We start from the raw sequence: 24576 nt of genomic DNA, 5'->3' as shown, positions 1-24576 counted from the left end.
TTCAAACTGCCATTCTGGTAGAATGCTGATAAAAATAACTATATTTGATTACTCTAAATTGCAAAGTCTTGGAGATATTCACAGAATTTGAGAAACTTATTTATGTACATAGACTTTCTTTAATGGTATTAAAATCAGGGATACAGAAACATATTCAATGTGGAGCTAGATCGGAGGCTAAACCTTTATGGAATTTATCACAACTTCTATGATTTAGGTTCAGAAAAAACAATATTCTTTTATCACATTGAATTAATATTATAAGTTTTCCAATTAGTTTGATCTATAGCTGAGTGGTTTTCAAAATGTGCTTGTAGTTGAATAAGAGCTGTATGCATAGAGACCTCATTCCTAGCTTTTATGTATATGCATTTGCAGAAATTTTTGCTTAACACACATAGCACTGTAGTGAGTTTGAATGACAAATGTCCCCCATAATCTCAGGGATTTCAATGCTTCATCCCCAGTTGATGATGCTGTTTGGATAGGTTTAGGAAGCAGGCCAGCAGATCTGTTAAGTCAAATGGTCAAAGCCCCCCCCACCCCCAGTAAGGAAGCTAGAGAGAGACATGCTGATTCAACTTCAACTTCTTCCTCTTTTCCTTTGGAAGCTTAGTCTGGGACTCCAGTCAATGGAACGGTGCCACCCACACTCAGAAAGAGCAAATATTGCTACTTAAACCTCTCTGGAAACAACCTCACAGATCTGCCCAGAAATGTCTGTTGGAAACTCCAAATCCAGTTGTAATGATGAGGCGAGCAGGCCTGCTTTTCATCCCCCATGGCTCCTGCATAGCTAGCTTAGCCCCGGAAATAACAACACACAAATTGTATTCTTTTAAACACTAACTAGCCCATTAGTTCCAGCCTCGTATTGGCTAATTCTCACATCTTGCTTTAACCCATATTTAGTAATCTGTGTAGCAACACGAGGTGGTGGCTTACTGGAAAAGATTCAGCATGTCTGACCTGGCAGCTGGCTCCATAGTGTCTGGTTCACTTCCCTTCTTCCCAGCATTCTGTTCTCTTTACTCCACCTACCTAATTTTCTGTCCTATCAAAGGGGCAAGGAAGTTTCTTTATTAGCCAATGAAAGTAACACATAGACATCATTTCCCTCCTCCATCATCCAGTCAGGTTGACAATGAATGTAACCATTATAAAATATGTTGTATTCCAGTCACCTAGTATTTTGAAAATACTAATCAATTTGATTTTTAGAAAAAGCAAATGGCGATAGTATTAATATTCTCAGCTTACATGGAGGAGACAGAGACAAGATGAAGCCTGGTGATATAGCCAAGGTTACTAATCAAACATCTGAGGTTCAAACTCAGGCAATGTGGCCCTGGATTTATGTTCTTACTTTAAAAAATACTCATAATTTAAGTGAATATAAGAAAGACTTCTGATTCTTTTTCTCTTGATAATATTTCTCAAATTTGAGCAAACTGTCATGGTCCATTTGATCCTTGAGAGGAATATAGAAAAGATTTAGTCTGAAGTTCTTTTTAATCCAAGAGCAAGCATGTCTGAGAGAATGAAGGAAGTACTTACTAGGTTATTCCAGCTGGTGAAGTGTAGCCACACTTGTGGCACATACCTATAATTTTAGCATGTAGGAGACTGATGCAGAAAAATATGGAGTTCTAGGTCAGCCTGGATACAAAGAGACCTTGCCTCAAAAATCAACAACCCCTAAAGAGAGAAACTCTTGGGGGTAGAACCTTGCTTAGCATGATCATGGCTCTAAGTTCTATTCCCAGTACCACACACACACACACAATCCAGTTATTTCAAGTATGTTTGATCTTCATATCTAGACTACAAGAGTCAGAGAAATAGGAAGTTTACTGTGAGATTGCTTCTCCTGACAATGTCAGAAGCCAAGCCCATGAAGTCTCACCAATGTGGCTACCTGAACAAGGGTAACACAAACAGCCATGCTAACAGGAGAATAGGGAAGAAGCATTAATATTTTTCTGAGAGTACTTACAGCTATCAATGCTTGTTTAAGCTACCACTGTAGATAGGAGGTCAGAAACCATCTAGTAGGTCAGTAAGGGAAGCCAACAAGGACAAATAATCTCGGTATTTGGTGGAAGCTAAGGATGGTATGACCAGTACCAGAGAGAAGCTTGTAGAGTAATGGTGGGAACTTTCTAAGCATCTTTGGGAATATTCTCTCTTCCCTAAGCTCCAGCGGACAAGTCCAGTGACTGCTTTTTTAGACCTTAAAGGCTTATGAGCATGTGAAGTCTCACTCTGCAGACAGTGGAAGCTCATATTCTACTGGACAGATGAGTGAATCATAAGGGAACATACTTCAAGGCTGATCATAGGAAAGGGAGGTGGGTTGACATACCAGTTATTGAGAGAGATTGGGGCTTGTAATTCAGAGCAACTTAATTACCACATTAACAGATAACAAACTGGGGTTAAGGGGCAAAATACTGACATGCTTTGCATGGCCACGTGCTTCTCTTTTCATGGTTTCTCCTTTTCTTGTTCACCTCCTGTTGACTATGTGTAAGAACACAAGGATACCTGGCCTTTTGTTTTCCTCTTATCTCCTTGTCACTGTGTGAGCTTTGGGAAGCCAAAGTTAGCTATTTGGTCATTTGCTTTTCTCTTTTGCTTTCCATACAGTTGGATGACCTCTGCAGTCTACAGGCACAGGACTTTGGCACATGTGCACACCAAATACATATGAAACAGAGTTAAAGCAAGGTTTAAGACACTGAAAGAAAGGACCAGAATATTGTCCCAAGGATTCCCAATGGTTGAGTGGGTCTGAAACTAAATGTAACCTTGAGATTTCTGCATCCCTGCAAACAGGGAAGCATATGAAGCCTGGGGTTAACTAGTCTATGAGTTCACACCAAAAACGCCCCAATGAGTCTGCACAAGAGGTAGGGAAAGGGGATTCGTTGAGAATAAGAGTCCTGAAGAAGAATACTCAATGATTTTTGGAGCAAGGGAGAGGAAAAAGACAGAATTGGGTTGGAGGGTTGGGTCCTATTCATAAGATGCTGAGTGCCAACTGAGGCTTTGAGCTATATTTAGGCCCTCCCCCCAAGCTTCTTCCGCACAGCCACCTTTGCTGAGGGCAGAGACTTGGACACCAAAACAATGGCAAGAGAGTGGAGGGAGAGAGAGAATTACAGAAGAAGAGCAAGTACACTCAAGGGGATGTACTAGAACAGAAAGGAGAAAGCCTCGACTCCTCTCCTCTATGAACAGACAGACAAATCCCTTCAAGCAAGGAGGCTGTGGCGATGAGAAAGATACAGAATGCGGAAAGCTTGGTAGCAGGCATGTGTGATTGAACAGACCAATGAAGAGACAACATTTGATAGCTTTACTGCTTGGAAAGCTGTTAGCAAGCTGGTGTCCCCTTCATCATGTTTAATTTTACTTTTACTACCCTTCATTTGCTTTGACGGGTTGATGTTGCCATGGTGCGGCTGGAATTCTCGTAAAAGTGCTGTTACCCTTTCAAGATGGCCATTTTTTTCTAGGGTTTATACCACATTTTATAGTTATGTCAGAAGGTTTACTTGGTTTATGAATTCTCCAAGCTCTGAGATTGCTCTCAAAATCCTCCAGGTTGCCTCTAGTCCTGGCTGTTTAATTTGGGATCTTTAACAGCAGTTGTAGTGTTAGCTGATATCCTCACATAATTAAAAATGCATCCTTGGGTTCTTGCAAATAAACAAAGGGCACACAAAGAAGTGGGACCCACATTCCTAGGTGCTGAGCTCTTGTGTAACCCTGCGCATGTTCCTGGACATTGTAATTTATGCAGCAAGTTATAATAAAGAAAATAACAATAAGCAACTCTAAATTTTGATGGTTAATATGTAGCCATATTAATCTGACATATCCTTATCCACTGTCCACACTTGAAGACCTGAAGATCACATAAGGGGGGCAGAACTTTCTTTGCTCTATCCTGAGGATGCCTGGACTGCCAAGTTAAGTTTTGTGGGCTTTTGTTTGTTTGTATGTTTAGTTGGTTGGTTTTTGTTTTTAATGATGTTGTTTGTTTGTTTATTTTTGTTTTCAAGACAGGGTTTCTCTGTATTGCTTTGGAACCTGTCTTGGAACTTGCTCTGTAGATTAGGCTAGGCTCAAACTCACAGAGATGCCCCTCTGCCTCCGAAGTGCTAGAATCGAAGGTTTGAGCCACCACAGCCCAGCTGTGCTTTTTAAAAAAATATTTTAAAATTTATATGCATTTATATGTGTGACTGTCTGAGTTTATGTGTACCATATGCATGCAAGAGTCTGCATAGGCCAGAGGAGGGCATCATGTTCCGTGGAATTGGAGTAACAGGCAGCTGAAAGCAACCAAGAAGCTGCTGGGATATGCATCTAAGTCCTTTTCAAGAGCAGTATATGCTCTTAACCAGTGAGCTGTCTCTTTGCCTCCTCTACGTAAGTTACATATATTTTTAGTGTCATACATTTTCATAACATGGTAAGCACATAAAGCAACTTAATTACCAATCATATGAGCTATACATATTAATTATAAGAAAGCAAAGGAACTCAGTATACTGCATGTCACCAAACTGGAAAGGTTGCCAAAAGCATAACACATAACATATAACAAGATAACATGTTGAGTTACATTGTTCAAATGCAATGATTTAGAACTGTCTGCTGCACTAAAATCTAAAGGGAGATATTACTTGTGTAATGTTATTGTGTCTTGAAAGTATATTCTACTCAACAAATAATTAGTCCATGATTCCACATTGTCTGACAAGATCTGGATTATGGAAGATGTTTAGAGATGTAGGCTACCTTTCAGTGTTAGTTTCCTGTGAAAACTGTCCAAAAAATGTCTACAAATTCATTGTCTGTGGCTCTTGAGATTGGTTGTTCAAAATGGGTCTCATGATGCCAACACTATATGTCAACTGTATCCATATAAAAGTTCTAGGAGAAGTTTGCTTCTCCCCATCTCTATCCTCTTTAGCATATCTCCTTTGTTCCTTTGGTGGCCTCTCACTATGTAGCATAGGTCAGCCTTAAACTTGAGACCTACTGACTTCAGCATCCTCAGGGCTGGGCTGGGATTACAAGCATTTTTCATAAAATATTGAAGGTAGCAACCCACTCATGCCCTCTTTCATTTTTAAGGACTTTCTGATTATATCAAGTCCACAAGGCTATCCAGAAACATTGCCCTATATTTTCATGTATTAGCAAACTTAGTTTAATCTGTGAGCTCATTAATAATGTATTTATAGCTACTCGGGATTAGAAAAGCCTATTAGTCTATTACAATATCCACTGGTAATAGCAGGTATGTTGGGTATTCCTTGGAGCAGCACGGAGAAGGGTCTCATATAAATTAGAGTCCTCATGTAGAGGCTATGATGCTGTACCACTAGACAAGAGAGTGACTTTCACTAACTCAGCTTCCTTTGGTCAAAAGGGAATCAATAGTTTTTAAAGGTGCAGGGTCTTAAATATATACATATATAATATTAAACTATGTCCAAAATCTTTATACTTTACTAGTTTGGAGTTTCCTGTGAAAATAACACAGCAAAATTGAATCCTGAATATTTCTGGTTATTTTGATGTGATAAATTTCAAGGCATTCAATATTGTCACTTTTTAAAAAACTCATTGTTTTTCAAAGAGCAGACATATCATAGCACCAGGGTATTTTCTGGAAGATGTGGCAGGTCAATCTGTTCAAGTCACCTCTCTTGGCTCCTAGAGCCCACTACAAAATGCTCAGTGATACATTTTTATACATTATGGCCACTAAATGCAATGAAAATCTATTATTTTGTGATACTCATGCAAAGAACCTTAGAAAGAGCCATATTGGATGGAGCTATGTATAAAAAAGGCAAAAGTGCTAGTATTCAATAGGGTTTGCAAATTCCCTATGACTTCCATTATGAGACAGTTTTATGATGCATGGCTGCCTTTAAATTATTAAAAAAAAAACCCTTTAGAGCTAGACGGTGGTGGAGCACGTCTTTAATCCCAGTACTCAAGAGGCAGAGGCAGGCAGATCTCTGTGAGTTTGAGGCCAGCCTGGTGTACAAGAGCTAGCTCTAGGACAGGCTCCAAAGCTACAGAAAAACCCTATCTCAAACAACCAAAACCAAAACAAACAAATGAACAAAAACAACTTTAGAGATATTGACCGTGTGAACTGACTAGTGATTTACTTCTAATCAAAAGAATATAGAAGCTCAGGCAAGACAAATTCTTTGATTAAGTTACAGAAGATCATCTGTGGACTGTTGGTCTTGTTGACTTGATGAACAAGCTGCCTTATTGGAAAGGCCAACAGTGGAGCCATCACCCAGGCAAGCCCTGAGGCTCTCAGTGTTGAAGTTTGTCAATAACCACTGACTGAGCTAAGAAGAGATGCTACTTCAATACACTTAATTTAAGCCTTAAGTTGATTATTCTGCCAAGCCATACCAAGATTCCCATCCCAGAGGAACTATGGACAAATAATTCTATATTTGTATGCATGTGTGTTATAAATGAGTATGTGTTTGTATGGGTATATGTACATATATTTATATGCATGTAAAGACCAGAGGTCTATGCTGTCTTCCTCAATTACTCACAATTAATTTATTATTTTTAATTCTGTGGTTTTGTGTGTGTCCATGCACGTGTATGTGGGCATACACATTAGTATGACAGGACAGAGGCATTGGATCCCTCAGAACTGGACTTATAGGCAGCTGTAAGCTGTTTAATGTGGTATTGGCAACTGAACTCGGGTTCTTGGGAAGAGAAGGAAGTGCCCTTAAGCACTGGGTCATTTTTCCAGCCCCATTCTTTAGGTTTTAAAGCAGCACCTCTCACTGAATCTGGAACTCATTAATTTGGATAAGCTAGCTGCCCAATAAACTCCATGAGCCACCTTTCTCTGCCTCCCAACTGATGGTGTTATAGAAGCATACTGCAATGCCCAGCTTCCTTCCATCTATCTATCTATCTATCTATCTATCTATCTATCTATCTATCTATCATCTATCAATCATCTAACTGTCTATCTACCTACCTACCTATCATCTATCAATCTGTCTGTCTATCATCTATCAATCATCTATCTATCTATCATCTATCTAACTGTCTGTCTATCTATCTATCTATCTATCATCTATCAATCATCTATCTAACTGTCTGTCTATCTATCTATCTGTCTATCTATCTATCATCTATCTAACTGTCTGTCTGTCTATCTATCTATCTATCTATCATCTATCTGTCAAACTATCTATCTGTCTATCTATCTTTCATCTATCAGTCATATATGTAACTGTCTATCTATCTATCATCTATCAATCATCTATCTATCTATCTATCTATCATCTATTTGTCTGTCTATCATCTATTTGTCTATCTATCTATCATCTACCAATCATCTAACTTTCTATCTATCATCTATTTAACTATCATCTATCTATCTATCATCTATCAATCATCTATCTAACTGTCTATCTAGCTATCATCTATCTGTCTATCTATCTTTCTATCGAGCATCTATATCTATCTATCTATCTATCTATCTATCTATCTATTTATCTATCTATCTCTATCCCTATTTTTTAAATGTGGCAACCAGGGATCCGAACTCAAATCCTCAGGCTTGCACAGCAGTTATTTTACCAAGCCATATCTATAACTCTGTATTTTTAAGCTACTATATTTTGTGGTTTGTGTAGCAATAAGTTGGTAGTAGGGCTTTTAATGCTTCTTAGGAGACTAAAGATTTACTCTCATGGTTACAGAAGAAGGTAAATTGAGCTATGAGTTTTGAACAGTCAGGTGAAGACTCCAGCATAAAGCAGTGAGAACTACATTACGTCCTTCAATGCCCACTTCCCTAGAGTGGCAGCAGGCCCTCACACAGGAACTTGTAATATTCCTTCCCTCTATCGTCCACATAAACACTTATAACACCTTAGCAAATACTTCTATAAGAACGAAAGAAAAAAAAGGTCAAGTAACACTAGAAGGAAAGTGTTCTTAGAAATAAAGTTGGTCTTACCAATGTTGATTAGTTTCACAATTTTTACTTAATTTTAGCCAACTGATGACTACGCACCATTTTTATTATGCTAGAGGTGAAAACAGAGAATTTAGTTAAGATCTTTGTTCCAGGTTCTTTTCTTAATTGCCTTTTCATTCAAGCTGAAGACTTGCAGTGGCAGCCACAGCCCTGTTGAAAAATAATCCTTTGTCTCGGTGACTGGGCCTCATAACAGAGCACCTTAATAAGACCAACTCTCTACATCGTGACGCTCCAAGACAGATTGGGTTCATAGTCTATTATTTGAATGAGGGAACCTGACTTATGGCAAATCCATTTGAAACAGCATTGTAGCACTGTATTTTATCTTTAGGAAATATATTTTTATAAAAGTAAGATATTTACCTCTGTTGCAAGAAGGAATTTAAGAGGAAAAATTTCTCTCTAATGTTGTTGAATCACATGAGACTGATGAGGAAGAACAGGGCCATACATCAAGGAACTCACTCGAAAACCCCAGTTGTGTTTTTATTGCAGGAAGATGGGCTGAGATGAAGGTGCTCCTCTCTGGTGCAGCATGAAGTGCTCTCTCTCTTTGCCCAAGTCATGCATATCACCTCAGAATCCACAAGGGGAGCATCTCTGTTCTCTATTACTTACATTTGCACAAGCGTGCCATCGATCCTTCCTTTTTTCCCCTCTTTAGGGCTGCTGAAGGGAGCAAAATTTACAGGCTTTGAGGATAGCAATCCTTATTTGGAATCATAGACTCTAAGAACCAGAAAGGACCGCTGTGATTATTTAGTCCAACCCTTGCATTTTATAAACAAGGCCCTTTAGAGAAAGATCTCATTTGTGATGCATGCCTTTAATGACACCTGGGGACCCATACTGGAAGATGCCAGGCTCTCGGGATTCTTGCAGCACCAGAAAGTCATGCAAGCAGGTGACGTTTTGACTTCATTTTAGTTGATATATTTTCTTCTTAGTTAACTGTTATGTGAAGAGTGGCGTGAGCCAAAAATTTACAGAACATGACAGTTGTATATTGATTCTCAGTCTAGATCATTCACTTTCTAACTCCCAGATCCTTGGAAAAATGTCTTAGTCTCTTCATTTTCCCATTTCTATAACACACACACGAACAGGAACAATCTCTTGGGCTGTAATGAGGATAACGTAAGGGATAATAAGTAAAATGCCTTTATTTTTATTTTATGTGTATAGGTTTTTCACTTGTAGGTATGCCTTATATCATTTGTGTACAGTGCCTTCTGAGGACAGATGAGGGTGTAGCTCTTGGGGCTACAGTTATGGGTGACTGTGAGACTCCATATGTTGTGGAGTATTTGTTTAACTAGATAAAGATGTGTTACATTTGTTTACACTGCATTTGTTCAACCATCTAAAGATGTATTACATTTGTTTATGCTGAATTTGCTTATGTAAAGATGTATTGCTGTTTCACTTTGCCTGCCGAAGGCACCTGATTGGTCTAATTAAAAAAGCAAAAAGCCGAATAGCCAATAGGTAGGCAGGACAGGGATAGGCAGGCAGAGAAAATACGTAAGAGGAGGAATCTAGGGAAGAGAGAAAATGGTGGAGATAAAGGTCAGTTAGCTAGGCAGCCACCACACAGACAGATACAGAGTAGAACATACAAAATGAAAAAACTGTAAAAATCCCTGAGGTAAATGTAGATGAAGAGGAGCTGGCAGGTTAAAATAACTTAGAAGAGCTAGCAAGAAATGAGTTTAAGATAAGGCCAGACATCCATAACTAATAATAAGTCTTTGTGTCATAATTTGGAAGCTGGATGGTGGCCCGAAAGAAAGCTTGCTACAACCATGCAGGTGCTGGGAATAAAACCGTGTTCTCTGGAAGAGCAGTTAGAGTTCTTAACCACGGAGCCCTCTCTCCAACCCTTGGAAAGCACTTGACATAGAACTGACACTTAGGAAGCACTCCGGAGAGATTTGTGATCATTATGAAAGTTCCCACTAATAGTCCTTGGTCCTAAGGGCTGGGCATTACCAACAACCAATCCCTTCACCTTCGAGGCCTTCGCTGGGGACATGTAAAGTGAAGGGATTTCAGTATTTCAGGCTCTCGCCATCTTTACGTCTCTCCAGCTCACATCAGCATGGAAGTGACTCTTCAGTCTTAGTGGCCTCTTCCATCAGCTGTCATCCTAGTGCACTCTGGCTCTACAAATGTCTTGACACGGAAACTTGCCCTTCATGATAGTCCTTGAGACCTAATACAGCCTCTGGATAATAGGTGTGCAAGTTAAATGAGTCCTTTCTTGCTGCAAGTCTATTGTTCCTCAAGAGAAGACAAGCTTGATGGGTGTAAACCAAAGCAGAAGAGATGATCACAGGACAGTGACAGCTGAGGCTAACAGCTTCAGAGCCCTCAGGATATATGCTCAGGGGACAATAGACTATCAGTCTATTGTCTGGAAACCCGGCAGGAGGAATACAGAGCAAGCATCAGACAGAAATATCTGCTTAAGAGGTGCGGGGGAAGAAAGACATCCATTTTCACAAAGGGGTAGTCGACAGTGGCAGGAGACATTAAATTTGGCTGTTGGACAGGGGGCAACAAATATTTGTGAGTTATTTTCTTTGTTGTTTATACTCGAGGCAAGAAGCAGTGGAATCTGGGTTGATTTTGAGAAAGTATTGAATGGCAGCTGGGAGCTTCTACCTCCGCTGTTATCAAGAGCGGAAGCGTGCTCTGGGGAGCGGCGCAAGTGTCATTTTCCACCTTTCCTTTGTACTTTCCACGGAGCTCCTGTGACAGGCAATGGATTTGGAGAAAACGAGAGTGGTGTCGTGCTCTCTCAAACGGACGGTCCCCTGTTGTCTGGGCTTAAATTTTAAACTGCTCTGACCATTCAGCACGGATCTCAGCAACTAATTTTTGTCACAGAAAGGTCATGTTCACTTATTAACGCAGAGTGACAACTGTGCTTCCCAGCACAATCGCCCTCCTCTCCTGTCCCTGCCACCTTCACAGAGGTCTTCGCTGACAGTTGCTTCATTTCTATTCATTACCAGCAAGATGTTTGAACAGCTCCTTGCCGTCCATCTTAGCTGACTCGAAAGCATGGGCTGAGGAAGGGCAGGGTATTTCAAGAGAACAAAGGGAGAGAAGGAGTAGTTTCATCTCCTGCCAGGTCAACTCAATGCCACTTCGGTGAACATATAACTTCCCGTGGATGCCAAGAATAACTCAGACCGAGCACTGTGGAATACCAGAGCTAGGAAGAGCTGTGCCGATTTTCTAGGCACCTAAAATCCTGGGATTCCTCAGTCCTGCAGCCAGTATTGCGCTGCATGGGGGTGTTCATTCTTCAGTGCTTGAGCTGGCAGGAGATTGCCATCCTATCTTGATTCTGTGGCCTCAAGTGTGGTCTGTCAAGACTTTCCAAGCTGGCTCTTCTTGGAGTTCATTCTCCACCACCACAAAGTAGAATTGTGCCTCTCGAGGATGGAGGTGCTAGACCAGCTCAAAAGAAGCAAAGAGAAGGGGATATTGTGTTTCTCAGATAGTTGCAGAAGTGCTAAGTTTAACCTTATCTGAACTCTTCAAGTGTGGGAGAAAAGGAACCATGCAGCCTCATGTGATTTTAAGAGTCATGGCTCTTGCTCATTAGAATTTCAGAAGCAGAATGACAAACTGCATTAAAAACCTGCCTTTTAAATATGCCTGTATGTGTATTCATGTACATATGCACACTACTAAAGCCTATCACAATTGTTCATGTAAAGCAGGGAAACGTAGCAAGAAACACGAACAGCCGTATAGGACACATGCCATTTGGCAGCCAGTACTGGTTCACTTAAGCAGTCAAAACAAGAAGTCACCATGAACTTGTGAATTGTTAGTCTGGATGCTGAGGGGTTTTCAAAGCACCTGCCAGTGAGTGACCTCAGGTTCCCCTATTGTCTAAATATGCTGGCATCTCAGGGATGCTGGCATCGTGGCCCTGTGTCCCAGGCAAGACCTGTGCTAGCTGAATTTTATTCGAGAGCACTTTCCCAAGGATAGTAGCGGTGGAGGGGAAGGGAGCTGCTCTGGAGAGCATGCTGATGGAGAGAAGCTGTGGCATGTGATAAAATGATGGACTCCCCGGGGAAATCTCCACAGCCTCGGCTCTGCACTGAGATTAGTCTTGCCCTCGTTGTGGGCTGCACATCACCTTGTTGCAGCATCTAGGAAGGAATAATATATGGTTTGGATATGACTCTGCTATTGACGTGCTGGCATATCTGCTTTAACAATTTTTAGAGAAACAAGTTGGAGTTTACAGTGCCAGGTACTTAATAATCCTGGAAGACAGCTGAGGTGGCTGTGTGAATGTGGACTATGTCTCGTCACGTCCTTCCCTAGCCCTTCAGCAAACCTTAAGTCCCGGGAGGAGAATGTTCTCCTTCTGTAGGATCAGAAAATATTAGTTGATGATGTAGATGTTCAACAGATGGGGTAAGGAATTTTAATTTTTCTGATCTCCTTCCTGTCTTGATTCTCCCTCAGAGTTTACAACTTTTGTTTGTTTGTTTTAATAACTCTAGTGTTGAACACAATGACTGAGTTTTAGGTACCATCGTGTGACTAAAGGTTCTCGGGTCGCCCCAGCCAGATCTTTCCAGTATTGACAGTTTGAAAGGAGAATTCACTTTTCAGATTTAACCATATGAGTTTAGACTCAGACCCAGAACAAAACAGATAGTGTTCAAGTACTGTGTTGACATGGCCTTGATCAATACTTCTCAGAGTGTGCACACTCTCAGAGCCAACTGAACCACTCCACATCATGGTACATGAATTAGTTATGGGGTTTTGTTTGTCCCATTTTTTTGTCCAATAATAGGAAGGGGAAGTACTCAATGGAAAAAACCTAAATTGAGGAGGAATAGGAATTTTTATAGCTGGACACAAAGAAGTTTTCTTATCTATCTCATGATGGTATAATCATAGATAATTTTTAGTTCTACTTCTTTCAAAAATTAACTCGGGCATGCTCATAGTTATGATGCTACCAAGAGGTTGTGTACATTTGACTCATGTGTACTTCTGTCATATTAATGCAATTATATATGCATACACTTTGTGCAATTGTTTTATGCTTTATAAAGTTCTGTATGAGTGGCTTCCTACCATATGGATAATTCTGTTTTTAAGTGAGCACTAAATTTACAGCTTGTATATGCCAACATCCTGGGTTGTAGCTGCTTCTCTTCATTTATTGTATAACATTCTTTACAGAAATGTATGGAGCTCATTCTCAGTGATTTACAGGACATCTTAATTCATTATTACACACTGTTCATTGGTGAGCATCAGTGAACACCTCTACATATACACATTTAATATTACATTTGGTGAGTTTGTCTATAGATAGATTCATCAAAATTCTTTTGAAAGTCATAAGATTAATTTGGTTCTCATTATTAGTACACATGATTTACTATTTCCTTAAACTAGTCTTATTGTTTTACAGATTTATATAATAAAATTTAGTCACCATCACCCCAGTCCCCTCTTCCCTGTGTCTTGTAGGAATCCTCCTCAACAATTCTGCCTCTTAATTCCGTGTCTGCTTTTTCCACTGCCCAGTGAGCTTACTCATACTCACATTTTAACTCATTGGGTCACTAACTCTGCTGATTATGAAATGTCCCATTTAAAATTTGTGTTTTCCTGATTATTAACAAGATTACCTAAATTTTGGATATATTGGTTACTTTCTTTCCTTCTCTTTAAATTGGCTGATTGGCCGACAACTGGCGAGGGGCACAAATGTCTCTACAGAATATCCCCTCTCTTGCCAGAGCAGCTACATGCGCTTAAGACACACAACTCTGTGATTTGTTAAGACCACCAGAAAACTAGTATAAGCATCATGGTTACTCATGGTAAATTTCCCATTCTAAATCTGTCATCAGGCATAAAGAACCTGAGATAATGGGCTTAACTGAACAGTTAGTTTTAGAAACTCAATGTCTGTAACTACAGGACACACTTGAAGTAGCTAAGATAGTTAGTACCTGAGTTCCAAGCTCTATCCATTAACAGGTGATATTAATTGATACATTTTACATAGTTATTGAATAAGTTCAAAACCCACCTGGCTGCAGTTACTATCTCTCCTATTTTTATTAATGAAGTAACTTTGGGTACATAATTCTACACATGCTTATTTCCTTAATTCTATAAAAAGTAGTATTACCTACCTTTCTTGATTTCACTAAAAAAATAAATGTAATTACTTAAAATTGGGAATTATTTTATCAGCATTTATTGTATAGTCAGTATTAATATAGGACATTCATTGAAAATTAAGTAATAATGACATTGGTGCTACTTAGATTTATAATTAAGTTAGTTTGCTAATGTTTAATGAGCATTTATTTACTCTTTCAGAAAAGCTTTTGGTGTTGTCATGAGTTGGAAATGGTTTTCTTATGTGGGATTTCATTGGTCAATAAAGAAACTGCCTTGGCCCATCTGATAGGGCAGAATTTAGATAGGCAGAGTAAACAGAACAGAATGCTGGGAGGAAGAGGAAGTGAGCTCAAATGCAGGGCAGCTCCTCTCAGAGCCAGATGCGATGTAGCCAGTTGCCAGGTCAAACATGCTGGATCTTTCCCAGTAAGTGCACCTAGTAGTGCTATGCAGATTATTAGAAATGGGCTAAATTAATACGTGAGAATTAGCCTAGAAGAGGCCAGATATAATGGGTCAGGCAGTCTTTAAAGAATACAGTTTGTGTGTTGTTATTTCGGGGCGTAAGCTAGCCATGCGGCCGGGAGCTGGGTGGCAGGAATGCAGCCCGCAGCTCCTACAACAGTTTTCCCTGCAGGAGGTTATAGGAGACTGCATTATAGCCCTATTGTATGACCCAAGGTTTGTCCAGTTTCAGCTCAGTCAGGTAAAGTATGTCCCTGAATCTAGAAGACAGTGTCTTGATGGAAGGTAGTTAGCTTTGAAATGTCAGTTTTCCTGCCAGGTAAAAAATAAGTTCTTGTAGCATATAAAACATATTTAGTTGAGCTATTGATGGATAAATCATGAAAGATGCACACTTGAAAGGTTAATATCGACATCCTGTAAGACATAACTTTATATGCAGCACAGTTATTGATCCAGCTGTGGTGATGGGTTGGAGGAGCTGGTGTGGATCATTTTCAGGAGCAGAGTAAAGGCTCCAAAACGATCCAGTATTCTACTGAAGATGAGGTTTTCTTTAAACATGTCTTTGGAATTTCCAGTTCAACGTATTGATTTTAGTTTGTCCCTTGCTACAGCGACTACCACACTCATATCCAAAAAGAAATATTTACACACTCATAGAGTCATAGTTAGCTATCCATTCACTCTAGAAAAGCAACTGGCAGGTAGCTCCAAGCTTTCTGAATAACACTTGTGAAGGAAATTGGATATTTTTCCTGTTCAACTCACAGGAAAGGAGAGAGGCCCTTGGTGATGTCTGAGTTCTTACTCTCCTTAGCTAAGTAGATACAAAGAAGTTTACTATTAAAAGGAAACCCTCCAACTAATAAAAATGTTTTCTTCATTATGACAATGGGGGTAATTCAAGGAAAGGCCAATAATTAGTAACTTTCATTTGTTTTTCATAACTTCTGCACATTTAGAAAACTCTGAAACAAGCAGGGGTGAGACCTGACAAGGCCTTGTACAGTGACACCAAGAAAAAAGAAAATGACATTTTATAATGCGTGTCAATTAAATATCTGCCACCAAACTCCAGAGAAGTTAGATCATCAATTTTATCTAGTTCTTTAGCTTTTCATTTTGAAGTAATTTTGAACTCATAAGAATCTGAAATCATGGTGAAACGTTCCAATGTAAATTGTGACCAAGAGCCCATAGATAGCAACAACATAATCAACAAAATCCTGAAATGAATGCTGGTGGAATAGCACCAGCTACCCTATAAGGCTTAGGAGAATTTCATCAATTGCCCCACCTATGTCCATTTCTTGGGCCGGGATGCAGCGCAGTATAGAACCTTGCATTAAGTCATTTTCACTCCAGGTAACCAGTAATCTGAAAAGCCCTCTCAATCTTTGTAGTTCATGGCTTGGTTTGTTTAAAGAATACTGTTCATTTACTTTATAAAATGTCTCTTAACTTGGTCTTGTGTAATAGCTCACACAATCGCACATCACACACACACACACACACACATATATATATATATACAGAGAATTATGAAGTACACACACACATAATCTTTACAGCAACAAAAATGACACTGTACCACCCCTCAGGGATTAACTCACAAACATTCCATCTTCTTTACCACTTCTTAGTCTTCAGCTTGATTGGCAATGCTAACTTTGATTGCTTTGTTGGCATGATGTCACCCATTTCTTCTTTTTCTTGCATCCTATAAGCTACTTTGAAACTACACAAAAAAGCCTATTAATCACCACAGTTACTTTTAAAGGCCTTTATCTTATCCAATCTTATCATTACTGTAGAATATTTTCTGTTTTTACCAGTTTTGTTTATTTCTTCAATGATCTAGATGCCCTGTCCTACAATAGAAGTTGCCCATCCAGTCTACCTAAAATCACTTCCAGCAGGACCTGGTGATGCAGAACCAAAATCCCAGACACTCCAGAGGCCAAGGCAAGAGGATTTGCAGCTCTGGTTAGCCTTGGTTATGAAGTGAGTTCAAAGGCAGCCAAGAAAACTTAGTGTAGTACTGTCTTAAAATAAAAGGAAAGGACGCTGGCTTTCAACATTGTTGGCAGAGCACTTGTTTTGGCCTCTCCCAGGACTGCTAACAAATCAGTAAAGAAGAATTCTCTTCCATGTTCTTGTCAAAGACAATTGTCCCCAAATATGATATCAATTGCTAACTACTCAGAAAATAATATGTAAGCATAAGACAGAACACTCTTTTCCATTTTAAATTCATGGAATCACTTATAATTGTATGGAATGGCAAATCCCATTTTATACTCTAAGTTCTAAACCAACTTTGGCTTTATTCATCATGCAATTTTTATACTTACTTCGCCTATTTTGTTAAGTTTCTCTTAAGTGAAATGGAGTACAACATGGAAACTTTGTATAGATATCTTGACTTTGAAGAATAACTCTTTGAAGTGTGACATGGTGCCTAGCATTTTGTGTTCATATTAGAGACCAAAGCTCATGTCTCATGTTTGCCTGGCAAGCCCTTCATCCACAGAGCCATCTCTCCAGTTTTTGGAGATATTTTTGCATTTAATAAATGTCTATTTTTTCTATATTTTTACTTTTTTCTCTTCTAGTCTATTAGTCTGTGTACTGGCTTACCAAACTCCCTGAACATTGAATTATTAATGCCCTCTGTAGGGTGAGATGTCTGGTTCTGCTACTTATAAAGGATCCTTGAGATTTCAATGTCTGGAAGAATTAACTACTACCTCGTTACTACCCATATGATGTGGAATTCCCCTCTGTATGCTGTGAATACCATAGGTTAATAAAGAATCTGTCTTGGGCCTGGCAGGGTGGGATAGAGGTAAGTGGGGAAAACTACATTAAATGCTGGGATAAAGACAGCAGAGCCATGTAACCACCAGAGGGGAAAGACGCCAGCTGGCAGCTAGAATCTTCCCGGGCTGAGCAGCTAGGAACAAATAAGTGGCCTTCCTACAGCAAATTGGCATGCCATTGTGGTCAACTATATCCATGCAAAACCCGAGAAAGCTTAAAAAGAAATCTTAGACACAAAAGAACAAAGTTAACCATGGATTTTTTGGAAGGGGCATTTTCTTGGGTGGGCTCTGTTTGCTAGAAAGAAACAAATGCGTGATTCCTTTAAGAGAGGTTTCCTGATTCAGCAGTAGCAAAAGGAAAGAAAGAAAGAAAGAAAGAAAGAAAGAAAGAAAGAAAGAAAGAAAGAAAGAAAGAAAGAAAGAAAGAAAGAAAGAAAGAAAAAACATATGGAGGCTTTCTGGGCTGGGCAGCCAGCACAAACTCTGGCTTTTTCAGGAGGCTGAGCATTTAAATGGGTTTTTGAGCAGAGTGGTACAGCCTGCTTAATTGTCCAACGTAGACCCACTGTCTACATGGAACTGGAGCACTGTGCATGACTCGCAGAGGAGGTTAATAGACTTCCACCATGACAGGCATGACCATATTTGCCCTAACAATGCTATCGTTTAGGTTTTTAAGAAGCGATTAGCATTTTAAGAAGCCATCATGGTCAGAAAAGAATTACAGGTATGCAATAAGGACAGATTCAGACATAAAAGACCTCTAAATGAGACACAGTATGTTTACTTTTTTTTTTTACTTTTTTTCTTCTCTCTCCCAAACTCATGTACATTTTTTAAACACACTGTAAAGAGACAGTAAATGTAATATAAAAGAGTACAGACAGTCATAGATTAAAGGAATAAAGATAATAAAATAAATATTAAACTTGTAGAAAAAGTAATAGAGTAAGATAAATAAGCTATATAAAGATGGAATATATACAGAGAGTATGAATTGTGTATATTATTGTGTTTTCTTTGAATTTTTTTGACTGTGAAGGTGCTAAGTACAAAGAGAAATTTCATTGTATAGGCTGCTAAGCTAAACCAACCTATATATTTTAAAGGTATCTTGATTCCAAAATTTGGTTCTAAGGATTTGTTGCTTTGGAAAAGAGGTTCTTCTTTTGTTTCAACAGAAGATGAGAACCTGTGGAATCCTTCCAGATTAATGTGGTTTGATGGGCCAAGACTGACTGAATGGTCTTTATACAACCCTCCCAAATGAAAATACTTTGCCCAACAAAAAGAAGGAATCAGTTTTGAGAAAACTACACCCAAATTCCCTAAATGATTGTTTATAAATGTCTGTTTACCCTTAAAGGGGGATATGCTATAGAGATTTGCATTGGTATTGATCTTGATCTACTGATACAAATTTAAGGTCAATTTTGTTATGCTGTGTTATGTGTATTTCTGCTCTTGATTAAGGTATTGTTTGGGCAGCTCATTTAAAAATGTAAGATATAATTAAGAAACACAGGATAATAGATAGTCATCTATAATAGTCAAACTTATAGTCTTGTTTGTTAGATTTTCTAGATGTACAGAGATATATTTCAGATGGATAGGGATTCTTCAAAACTTTTAAAGGCCTTCAGAATATGACATGTAAGATGCTTTAAAAACTTAGGACTTTCATGACAATGAGACACATCTGCTCCTAGAAGCATCAGTCTACTTTAAGAAGATGATGGGTATCAAAGAGATTCCTTATTGAGTTTTCTAGCCATTTGGGCAAGAAACTGTTCTTGCCAAGATTGCTTGATATTATGCTTATGAACTGGACATGCGGGGCCCAAAGAAAAATGATTACAGAACTTGCCTAAAGGTGAGATGGTCCTTCAGGGTTCTTACTTCATGAAAGAGTCTTCCAGACATTCTTCAGGAAACAGAAGAAAGTGGTTGAAAAACTGAAAATATACTGCAAATACAGGTAGAACTGTCTTTGAAACTTCCTGCTTCATGGAAAAGTCTGCCAGAAATTATGGACCAGTAGGCTAAAGATGGATGCTGCAACAGAACAGAAGAACTTTGGGTGACTGTCCAGGCGGCAAGATTTCTCTGTCACTTCTAGAGTTTTGGAAGTTGCTTACAATGCACTTGGGTCTGGCAGGGCGAAATAGAGGTAGGTAGGGAAAACTAACCTAAATATAGAAGGTGGAGCCAGTGAAATGCCATGTAGCCACCAGAGGGGAAGACGCAAGCTGCCAGCTGGAAACTTGCCAGGTTGAGCAGCTTGGGACCAAACAAGCGACTCCCTACAACACCCATATATTTTCCTCTAAAGCTTGTTTTTCTGACTCTGCTATCATGTCTTATTTTCAACATAAACGTAAAGATAAGCAATCTAACTTTGTGTCAAATTTGTATTGCTCTTTTCAAGATTATTGCAGCTTAGCAGTGCCCATATCAGTAGGAAGTTTAGTCTTTTTGTTCAAGAAGGAATGGCATCTGTTCAAGTGTACTTTTTGTCTTTCAGAAGTCTTACCAAAGCCTCATGAACATAAACATTGTGCACATTTCTTGTTCAGCTTCTTCTTGACAATTTAATTTTTATGCTTTTGTAAATGGGGTTTCTCTGCCTTCTAACTGGATATTATTTGTGAGTATAATGGCTGTTGATTCTCAAGCCTTACTGTGATGGTTAAATTGTTTGTCAAGTTAACTAGATTAAGAAACTCCTGCTAGGTGATGGTGGCACACACCTTTAATTTGAGTACTCAGGAGGCAGAGGCAAGTGAACCTCTGTGAGTTCAAGTCCAGCCTAGACTACAGAGCAAGTTCCAGTAGAGGTTCCAAAGCTATACAGAGAAACCTGTCTCAAAAAAACAAAAACAAAAAGAAAATTAAAGGAAGGAAGGAAGGGAGGGAGGAAGGAAGGAAGGAAGGAAGGAAGGAAGGAAGGAAGGAAGGAAGGAAGGAAGGAAGACCTGGTAGATTAATGGCACCCACCGCCAGGTGTGTCTGTGATGGGGTCTCCAGAGACATCTAGATCAGGAGGATATGAAGTGACAAATAAAAAACTTGTTGAGTTCTTGCTGTGATGCATTGTTGGGAAGTGGTGAAAGGCAGAGAGTAAGACCTAGCTGAAGAAAATAGGTCACTGGAATAGTGTAAGGAAGGCAAGAAGCTCTAAGTGTGTGAAGTCCTGAGTATGTTGACATGAGCCAGTCATGTCAAGAGCCAAAGTCTCAGATGCATGGGAATTGTCAAAGCTTTTCCAGACAGGTGAACCTCAGAAAGATGGCAAAGCCTTCCTCTGGTTACATGTGGATGTTAATAGTAGATGCAGAAAAGTATTCACTGTTCTTCATCTGATGCTTACAGCCTACAGGCTGCTTCCCAACAGAGGCTGCTGCTATTGATATTTGCTAAGCCTGTCTCCTTGTTCAGCTGTTTGAAATAACCCCACCTTGCTGTTCAAGTATATACAACAAGCATGCCGAGTTGCCCACTTCTGGGATTCTGTTCATTTGATCTCAACTTTTCTGTGTATCCATGTGGTTTTCTTTTCTTGTACTAGCATATCATCTTCAAAATAAGAGGCTAACTTCCTCTTTATCTTTTTTTCTTCAGTATGGGTCATTGAACCTACCTCCTTACAGAAGTTAGGCAAGAACTCTAATACTTAGGCATATATTTAGTCCTTTGGAGGTTTGCTTGTTCTGACATAGAGTTTTACCAACTGGATCAGTCTGGCTTAAGTAAGTCTGAAGAATAAGCAATCCTTGAACGTTCAATCTTCTTGACTCTGTTCTCCAATTATAGGGGGTCACTGGTCAATATAAACATGCTTGGCTCTGATTTAGGATTATTATGCTTCTAATTGATTTGTCCTGTTTTATCACATTGGCTAGTATTATTAATAACTGATTATGTAGTGAACATAGAGGGATGCTTGCTTTGTTCATGTTATCATGGCAAATCCCTCTAGGGCTTTGTCAAAAAAATATTGGCTTTATAGTGAAAGTTTATATTTCTTATGATTAGGGTCAATCAACTTAATCAGGAATGAGCAATGATTTTTGCTATTTGAAGAGATACAACTTTTTCTGAGATTTCCTAATGTAGCATGATAAATTAATTGATTTACTATTGAGTCAATGTTACATTCCTGGAAGGTATGCCATTTGGCCAGGGTGTTTTATTTTCCCCATGCAGCAAAACATTGTATTCTCATGGATTATATTTAATTTAATTCTTTTATATCAATACTTGAAGGTGGTGTTGGTCTGTAATTTCTTAGTTGTACTGTTTTTCTCTTTCATGGAAATCAATGTGACATTATAAAAACAAAATTTTTCCTTTATTTTCAATGTTTAACAGCAATATATGGCGCATTGGAACAATTTGAACTTTGAAGGTCTGAGAGAATTTGCTGTGATACCATCTGCCACGCCATTAATGACACCATCTGTGTCGATTCCTTGTCCTGAGGTAATTTCTTGATAATACTTTACTTTGGAAATTGGTCTTTTTAAAGTGTTCTATACCCAATAGTGTCAATTTTTCTAATTCTATTTCATTATGAAATTTTGTCATCTCAGCTTTGGGTTTGTTTAGAAATGTTGGTATTTCCCCCTCTTGATTTAGTGAGCTAGTTTATATATTTTCATTTTTAAGGTGGGTGCTTGATCTACCAGTTACAGCAGCAATTTTTCTATTCTCGGTGTGTACATTACATGCTAAATACCTCCTTCCTTGTAAATAATTTTTGCTGACACTGTTTTTGTTTTGCTAATTTTATATTTTTTAACTTGGGATTTAATTCACTGGTACTCATTCTGTCATTTAATTTCTCTTTTACCCAAGTGGTTTTATGTTAGAACACTTTTTAAAAAATTTAATGCAAATTGAAACTATTTTGAGATTCCATCTCATTCTAGTCAGAATGATTAACATAAAAAAATGACAATAAATTCTGGTGAGGACCTGGGGGTGAAAGTAACCCTTATTTAATGCCGATGGGACTTTATTTAGGGTGGTACAGCCACCATGGAAATTTATTTAAAATGAATGAGGAGGAGGAAAAAAAAGGAGGGAAGAGGGGAAGGAAGGAAGGAAGGGAAGGAGGGAGGGAGGGAGGGAGGGAGGGAGGGAGGGAGGGAGGGAGGGAGGGAGGGAGGGAGGGAGGGAAGAAAACTAGAATCACTGAAGAACTACCAAGTATACCACTTCTGGTATACATCCTAAAGACTTTAAACCTCATCCCAGAGAAATTTTCTTATCCATGTTTATTGATTCACAACTGTGATTATTCATCACACGTGGGCATTCAAGGATTGACTGCCTACCTTCCACATTTTCTGGAAAGCTTTCTGTCCATCCGTCCTTCTCTTAGAGATGATCATTTCATTATTTCCTCTGTTCTCGTGTCTCCTTAATAAAATATTTTATCTGCAATAATAGAATTCAAAGCTCAAACAGCTTTGTTCAGGAGACATCCTCTTTGTCCTGGGATACTTATCATCCTGTCTTCCAGGACAGTCACCACAACCATACTTAACTTGGCTTAATGTTTAAATTTTGCATTTTCTTCAGCCTAATCAATGCAGGCTTCCTTCATTTCTCAGTCATCTTGTTTTGTTATCTGTGCTGTGACTGGAGAAGTCATAGACTCTAGAAGACAGCCAACTACTGCCCCTTTCCTAAACTAATGCAATTTCTAACTATTCTGCACGCTTCTCCTTATGTCCACAGATAAGCATGGCTCGCCCCCTCACAACTGCTTTATTCAGTCGATGGAGACTGTTACAGGGATCCACAAATGGTCACAAAGCAGAGGAAAGTGAACATGGAGTGCCCACCTTGACTGGTACATCTACAGCTCAACCCTTAACCTAAGGCTCTGGGAAAATATTAGGTGAGGGGACATACAGATTTTTATAGCCGGAGGATCAGGACACATGATGCTACATAGCGTCTTCTAGACGTGAGAGAGAAGCTGCTCCATGAACTCTTAACTGTATGGTTAACAACGTTTTTGTCTAAATAAAACCTGAACAATGACAATGCCAGTTGAAAAGCCAATGCGGATCTGGGAAACCTCACTATCCACCTCTCCCGACCAATGATGCCATCAGATAAAGAGTTACAGGCAGAAAAAAAAAAAAAAAACAAAACCTGCTGAGATAGGTCACTTTCTCCAGGGACAAACCCCTCTGAAATGTTACTGAATCCCAAGTGGTAAATCCTAAGTAAATTTACATATAAGCAACACTAGGTCCACTCTGTAGGTTGTATATACGCGAGCACACGTGCACATGCATACACTCACAATCAGAGAATAAGAAGAGGTCATGAATTTGAGAGAGACTCAGGGGACATGAGAGAAGTTGAAGGCAGAAGGGTAAAAATTACGTAAACAACATCCATGTATAAAATTCTTAAACATTTTTAATTTTAAAAGTATTCATTTGAGCTGATTTCAAACTGAGAATGTGTTTTCCTCATTGTCCTTACCGCAGTGTCTGGAGAAGAACCCACAATGTGAGAAAAGAGTACAAGGAAAAGAGAAGGGCGGGAAGTAAAGGGATTAAAGACGGAGCCTGGGTGTGGCTCAATGGTAGAGCACTTATCCAGCATGTGTGAGGCCCTCCGTTCCCTAATACTCTTTAAAAACTTGGGTTGCTGGAAGGAAGGAAGACAAGAAGATTCTAGGCATCCTATTAACCCTATAGCTGTGGAAAGGACCTCCGTCACCCCCAGTGTGAGATGGCTGGATGCGTAGCTCCTGACCCAATAGATGCCGCAAAACACGATTCCTTAGAAACAGATACTCATATTTCAGAAGTAGACAGCACTGCAGGCTGGATGGGGTGACTCGAAGGTCACTTGGAAGCAGAAAGCCAGAGGGGTTTCTGTGGGAGTTGCACTCTACAGGAAGACAGGAGTGAGGTGGCCCTTCATTTACCAGGAGCATATGTTAGTCGGGCGGTGGTGGCGCGCGCCTTTGGTCCCAGCACTCAGGAGGCA

Source organism: Chionomys nivalis, chromosome 12 (assembly GCF_950005125.1).
Source record: "Chionomys nivalis chromosome 12, mChiNiv1.1, whole genome shotgun sequence".
NCBI lineage: Eukaryota > Metazoa > Chordata > Mammalia > Rodentia > Cricetidae > Chionomys > Chionomys nivalis.
This window is presented reverse-complemented; position numbering follows the sequence as displayed.